Raw genomic sequence first — 5,399 nt, forward strand, 5'->3', positions numbered from 1 at the left:
TATAATAATTATTATAATAATAAACTTTTATAAGAATAGTAATCAAAGATCCATTTCAGTCAGAGGCATGATAAAGTCAGTGTAAGTTTTCCACCGTGAATATCAAAAAGCAATCAGAAGCTGGGTGCCCATAATGCTAGCTTCTCAGCAGACTGAGTGTTAGGAGTCTCCATTGGAAGGTACCCAGAGCAGGAAATCCTGTGAGACTCTTTATCTCCAATTAACCAGCCACATGTAGGAAATGGAGCTGTGGCTAAAGTGGTAGAGCACTAGCCTTGAAAAAAATAGTTAAGGGAGATGCCTAGGCCCTAAATTTAAGCCCCAGGACCAGTTACCCTCCAATAAAAACAAAAAAAAAAAAATGAGAGCTTTGACCAGTAGGTTAAAAACAACAACAAAAAATTTAAGAATAGGGGGGCAGGGAGGGATGTAGTTGTGGAGATAGGAGGGAAGGGATGGCAGGAGAAAAAACAAAGGAGGAGGCAACAATGCTTGATAAGAATTGTACTCATGCCTGGCACCTTTGGCTCACTCCTGTAATCCTAGCTACTCAGCAGGCTGAGATCTGAGGTTTGAGGTTCAAAGCCAGCTCGAGCTAGAAAGTCCGTGAGACTCTTATCTCCAATAAACCACTAGAAAACCAGAAGTGGCCCTGTGGCTCAAGCGGTAGACAGCTTGCCTTGAGCTGAAGAGCACAGGGACAGTGCCCAAGCCCAGAGTTCAAGCCCCAGGACTGACAAAAAAAAAAAAAAAATGTACTCATTATCTTGCTCATGTGATTGTAACCCCTCTGTACAGTATTTTCACAATAAAAACTTATTTAAAATAAATAAATAAAAAGCAAGCTTGTGAGACAGTGACTAGATATACTTTCTAAGGTGATCTGCCAATGGGCTGAAGAATATTGTCTTCAGATTCATGGGATAAGAGAAGTCTTAATGAGTCTGAATGCTCAGCCAATTGGAAAAGAAGCTACACAAGGACAGAGATTGATGGGTGACCTGTGATGTCTCCAATGAGTGCTGCCTAGACTGTATGCTACTGTCCCAATGGCACCTTTTTTTTTTTGGTTAGTTGTGGGGCTTGGACTCTGGACTTGGATGCTGTCTCTGCTCTCTTCAGCTCAAGGTGAGCGCTCTACCACTTGAGCCACAGCACCATTTCCAGTTTTCTAGTGGTTTATTGGAGATAAGAGTCTCATGGACTTTCCTGCGCAGGATGGCTTTGAACCGAGACGTGATCCTCAGATCTCAGCCTCCTGAGTAGCTAGGATTACAGGTGTGAGCCACTGGTGCCCAGCTAATGTTCTTTCTTGTATGTTCTCACTCACTTTTTCCCCCCTCTTTATATTTCTTTGTATTGTCTGTGTTTTTTTTTTTTTTGTTTTTGTTTTTGTTTTGGGTCCTGTCGTGGGCCTGAACTCTGAGCCTGGGCGCTGCCCCTCAGCTCTTCAGTTCAAAGCTAGTGCTCTACCCTTGAGCCACAGCGCCACTTCCGGCTTTTTTTTTTTTTTTTGCTTATGGGTGCTGAGGAATCGAATCAGGGCCTCAAGCGTGCAAGGCAAGCGCTTTACCACTGAGCCACCTTCCCTGCTGTATTGTGTGTTTGAATTGAAGACCTTGTACTTGCTTGGTTGGCTTGGCTGATGCTCTATTACTTGAACCATATGTCCAGCACATGTTTTTTGCTGGTTATTTTAGACATGAAGTCTCATGGACTTTTTTAATCAAGCTGGCTTTGAATTTCAATCCTCTTGATCTCAGTCTCCTAAGTAGCTAGGATTACAGCTATAAGCCATAGATGTCAGCTTCAAAACACATGTAGTTAATTAAAAAGAAAAATATATTTGCTAAATACAACACAGCAAGGTGGTTAGTGTATATTTTATTTTCTCTAATCGTATGGTAGAACTTTTAATTTGTATGAGATAAACTAAAATTAAGGTTAAGTAAAAAATACTATATGGGGCTGGGAAAGTGGCTCAGTAGTAGAGTGCTTGCCTTGCATGCGTAAACCCTGGGTTTGATTCCTTAGCACCACATAAGCAGAAAAAGCTCGAAGGGGGGCTGTGGCTCAAGTGGTAGAGTGCTAGCCTTGAGCTGAAGAGCTGAGGAACAGCGCCCAGGCCCAGAGTTCAAGCCCCACAACCGGCAAAAAAAAAAAAAACAACAAAACAACTATATGATATAATATGCTTTGAAAATGTATCATTGGATAATGAATTCAATTTGAAATAAACACTTAGACATTTATCCTTGATTTTTAACCAGTATATGTAGAAATATTTAATAGTTTTGAGAAATTTTCTATTTGCATTTCAAGAATCAAACTAGGCCTTAATTCCCATGTCCTGCATAGAGAACAGGAAATGTTTCTTTTTCTGTTTTTTTTTTCCCCCTGTTAATCCTGTTATACTAAAATCCTTGCTAAAACTAAAAAAAAAAAAAATTTGAATCAAGCTTCACTGGACAAAGGTTGCTCAACATTTTAACCCAATCCATTCAGAAAAAAAACCTAAAGACTCCATCTCCCATTAACAGGCAAAATGCTGGATTAGAGGCATTCCTCAAGTGGTAGAGCACCAGCTTTGAGCAAGGTGGGGGAGGGGGAGTTGGTTGTAGAGTTTGAACTCTGGGCCTGGCCCCTTTCCCTCAGCTCTTCAGCTCAAGGCTAGCACTTTATGACTTGAGCCACTTCCAGTTTTTTCTGTTTATGTGGTGCTGAGGAATCAAACCCAGGTCCTCATGCATGCAGCAAGCACTCTACCACTGAACCACCTTGCCAGCCCCTCTGCATATTACTTTTATAATAACAATAACAGCTAGGCGCTGTTGGCTCACGCCTGTAATCCTAGCTACTCAGGAGGCTGAGATCTGAGGATCTTGGTTCAAAGCCAGCCCGGGCAGGAGAGACGGTGAGACTCCTATCTCCAATAAAACCACCGGAAAACCGGAAGTGGCGCTGTAGCTCAAGTGGTAGAGTGCTCGCCTTGAGCTGAAGAGCTGAGGGACAGTGCCCAGGCCCAGAGTTCAAGCCCCACGACTGACCAAAAAAATAAAAAAATAACAATAACAAACTTAGCTGGTTGCCCATGGCTCACGCCTGTAATCCTAGCTTCTCAGAAGGCTGAGATCTGAGGATTATGGTTCAAAGCCAGCCCAGACAGGAAAGTCCATGAGACTTTTACCTCCAATAAACCACTAGAAAACCATTAGTGGTGCTATGGCTCAAGTGTTAGAGCCCTTGCCTTGAGCCCAAGAGTGCAGGGACAGGGCCCAAGCCCAGAGTTCAAGCCCCATGACCGACAAATAACAATAATAATAATAAAAATAATAATAATACCAAACTTTTATAAAAAAAAATCAAGTTTCACTAACTAGTAGTACTTCATCCGTGTGAAGATGATATATTAGTGAATGACAAGTTCTAAAGATGAGTAATGAGAATGGCTAAGAAGATGTATTTGTTTGGAAGGAAGGAGAAATACTCTACTATTCTGAATTTTTGTTTTTTGTCAGTTTGGTGGGTTTTTTTGGTCAGCCATGGAGTTTGAACTCTGGGCTTGGACACTGTCCCTGCACATTTCAGCTCATGGCGAGTACTCTACCGCTTGAGCCACAGCACCACTTCCAGTTTTCTAGTGGTTTATTGGAGATAAGAGTCTCATGGACTTTCCTGCCAAGGCTGGCTTTTAACAGTGATCCTCAGATCTCAGCCTGCTGAATAGCTAAGATTACAGGCGTGAGCCGCCAGCCCCTGGCTTATTCTGTGTTTCTTATCAATACTATATTTACTCTGTTCTTGTGGGAGTCTTTCTCACTCTCTACAACTCAAAAGATGGAAGAGACAGAATTGGGTTATTATCTGCTTTCTCTCTTAAGCCATAAGTGCTACTAAAAAAAGAAAAAAACCCAGCAAAACTATGCAAGTTCTTCAAGTGAAAATTCACATGAATGTGGCAAGTTTGAATTTCACAAACACATCTATATAAGTAACACTTTGTCTCTTCTTTTTTTTTGTAACAAATAACTTTAGAGCTGGACATGGTGACCCATATTTGTAATCACAAAACACTGGAAGCTTGATGCAGGAGGATCATGAGTTCAAGGCCAACCAGGCTGCAAACCGATACCTTGTCTCAAAAAAAAAAAAAAATGCAAGTAACTGAGTCTATTTCTACTGACACTCACTGATTTTCTTTGTCTCTTGGAAGTTCACAAGAAGCCATGTGTTGTTTATATATGGACTCAGTATAGATTCATAAGCAGTTGCAAAACAGCTGGAAGTGGAGGTATGGTAGACACTAACCTTGAGCAAAAAAAGTCAGGGACAGCACGTAGGCCCTGAGTTCAAGCTCCCGCATGGTCAAACACACACAGAAAAAACTTTGGAATATTCTTCTTTGTATGTGTGTGTGGAGGCCAAAAGGTGAGACGGTGTCTCTATGTAGCTAGCCCAAGCTATCCTTGAGGTTACAACCTTCCTGTCTCAGCAGCTCAAATGCCAGGGTTACAAGTATGCGCCACTATTCTTGTTTCTTTGTTTTTCCATATAAATTTTAGAATATGTTTGTCCAGATATACTAACAAATCTTGCTGGAATCCTGATACGAATGAAACATATCTATTTGAGGAAATTTTTAATATTTATTAGCTTTAGTCTTCTTAACCGTAAACTCAGTCTGTCCATTAATTTATTTTTTCTTTCATTTCTCTTATTGACATTGCATAGTTTTCAAGTCCCACGCATGCTTGTTAGACTTACGAAGAAATATTTCATTTTTTGGAGTGATTATTGTTTTAATTTTAGTGTGCAAGTGTAATTTGCTACTGTACAAAAATACTGTAAGTAGATATCTATTGTATTATAATACTATATTATTTATTTATTTATTTTTGTTGGTCATGGGGCCTGAAGTCTGGACCTAGGCACTGTCCCTCAGCAATTCAGTTCAAGAATAACAATCTAGGCTTGGGAAGGTGGCTCAGTGGTAGAGTGCTTGCCTTGCATGCATGAGGCCCTGGGTTCGATTCCTCAGCCCCACATAAGCAGAAAAAGCTGGAAATGGCACTGTGGCTCAAATGGTAGAGCACTAGCCTTGAGCTGAAGAACTGAGGGACAGCGCCCAGGCCCAGAGTTCAGGTCCCACGACTGGCAAAAAAAAAAAAAAAAAAGAATAGCAGTCTACCACTGAAGCCACAGTGCCACTTCTGGCTTTTTCTGCTTATGTGGTGCTGAGGAATTGAACCCAGGGCCTCATGCATGCAAGGTAAGCACTCAACTATTGAGCCACCTTCCTAAACATACTATATTATTTACTGTGTATTTATTTTATATCTTGAGCTCTTGCCTAACTTACAAGTTTGAGATGTTGAGCTGGGAAGGTGGCTCAGTGGTAG

This window comes from Dipodomys ordii, unplaced genomic scaffold (assembly GCF_000151885.1).
Source record: "Dipodomys ordii isolate 6190 unplaced genomic scaffold, Dord_2.0 Scaffold53, whole genome shotgun sequence".
Taxonomy (NCBI): Eukaryota; Metazoa; Chordata; class Mammalia; order Rodentia; family Heteromyidae; genus Dipodomys; species Dipodomys ordii.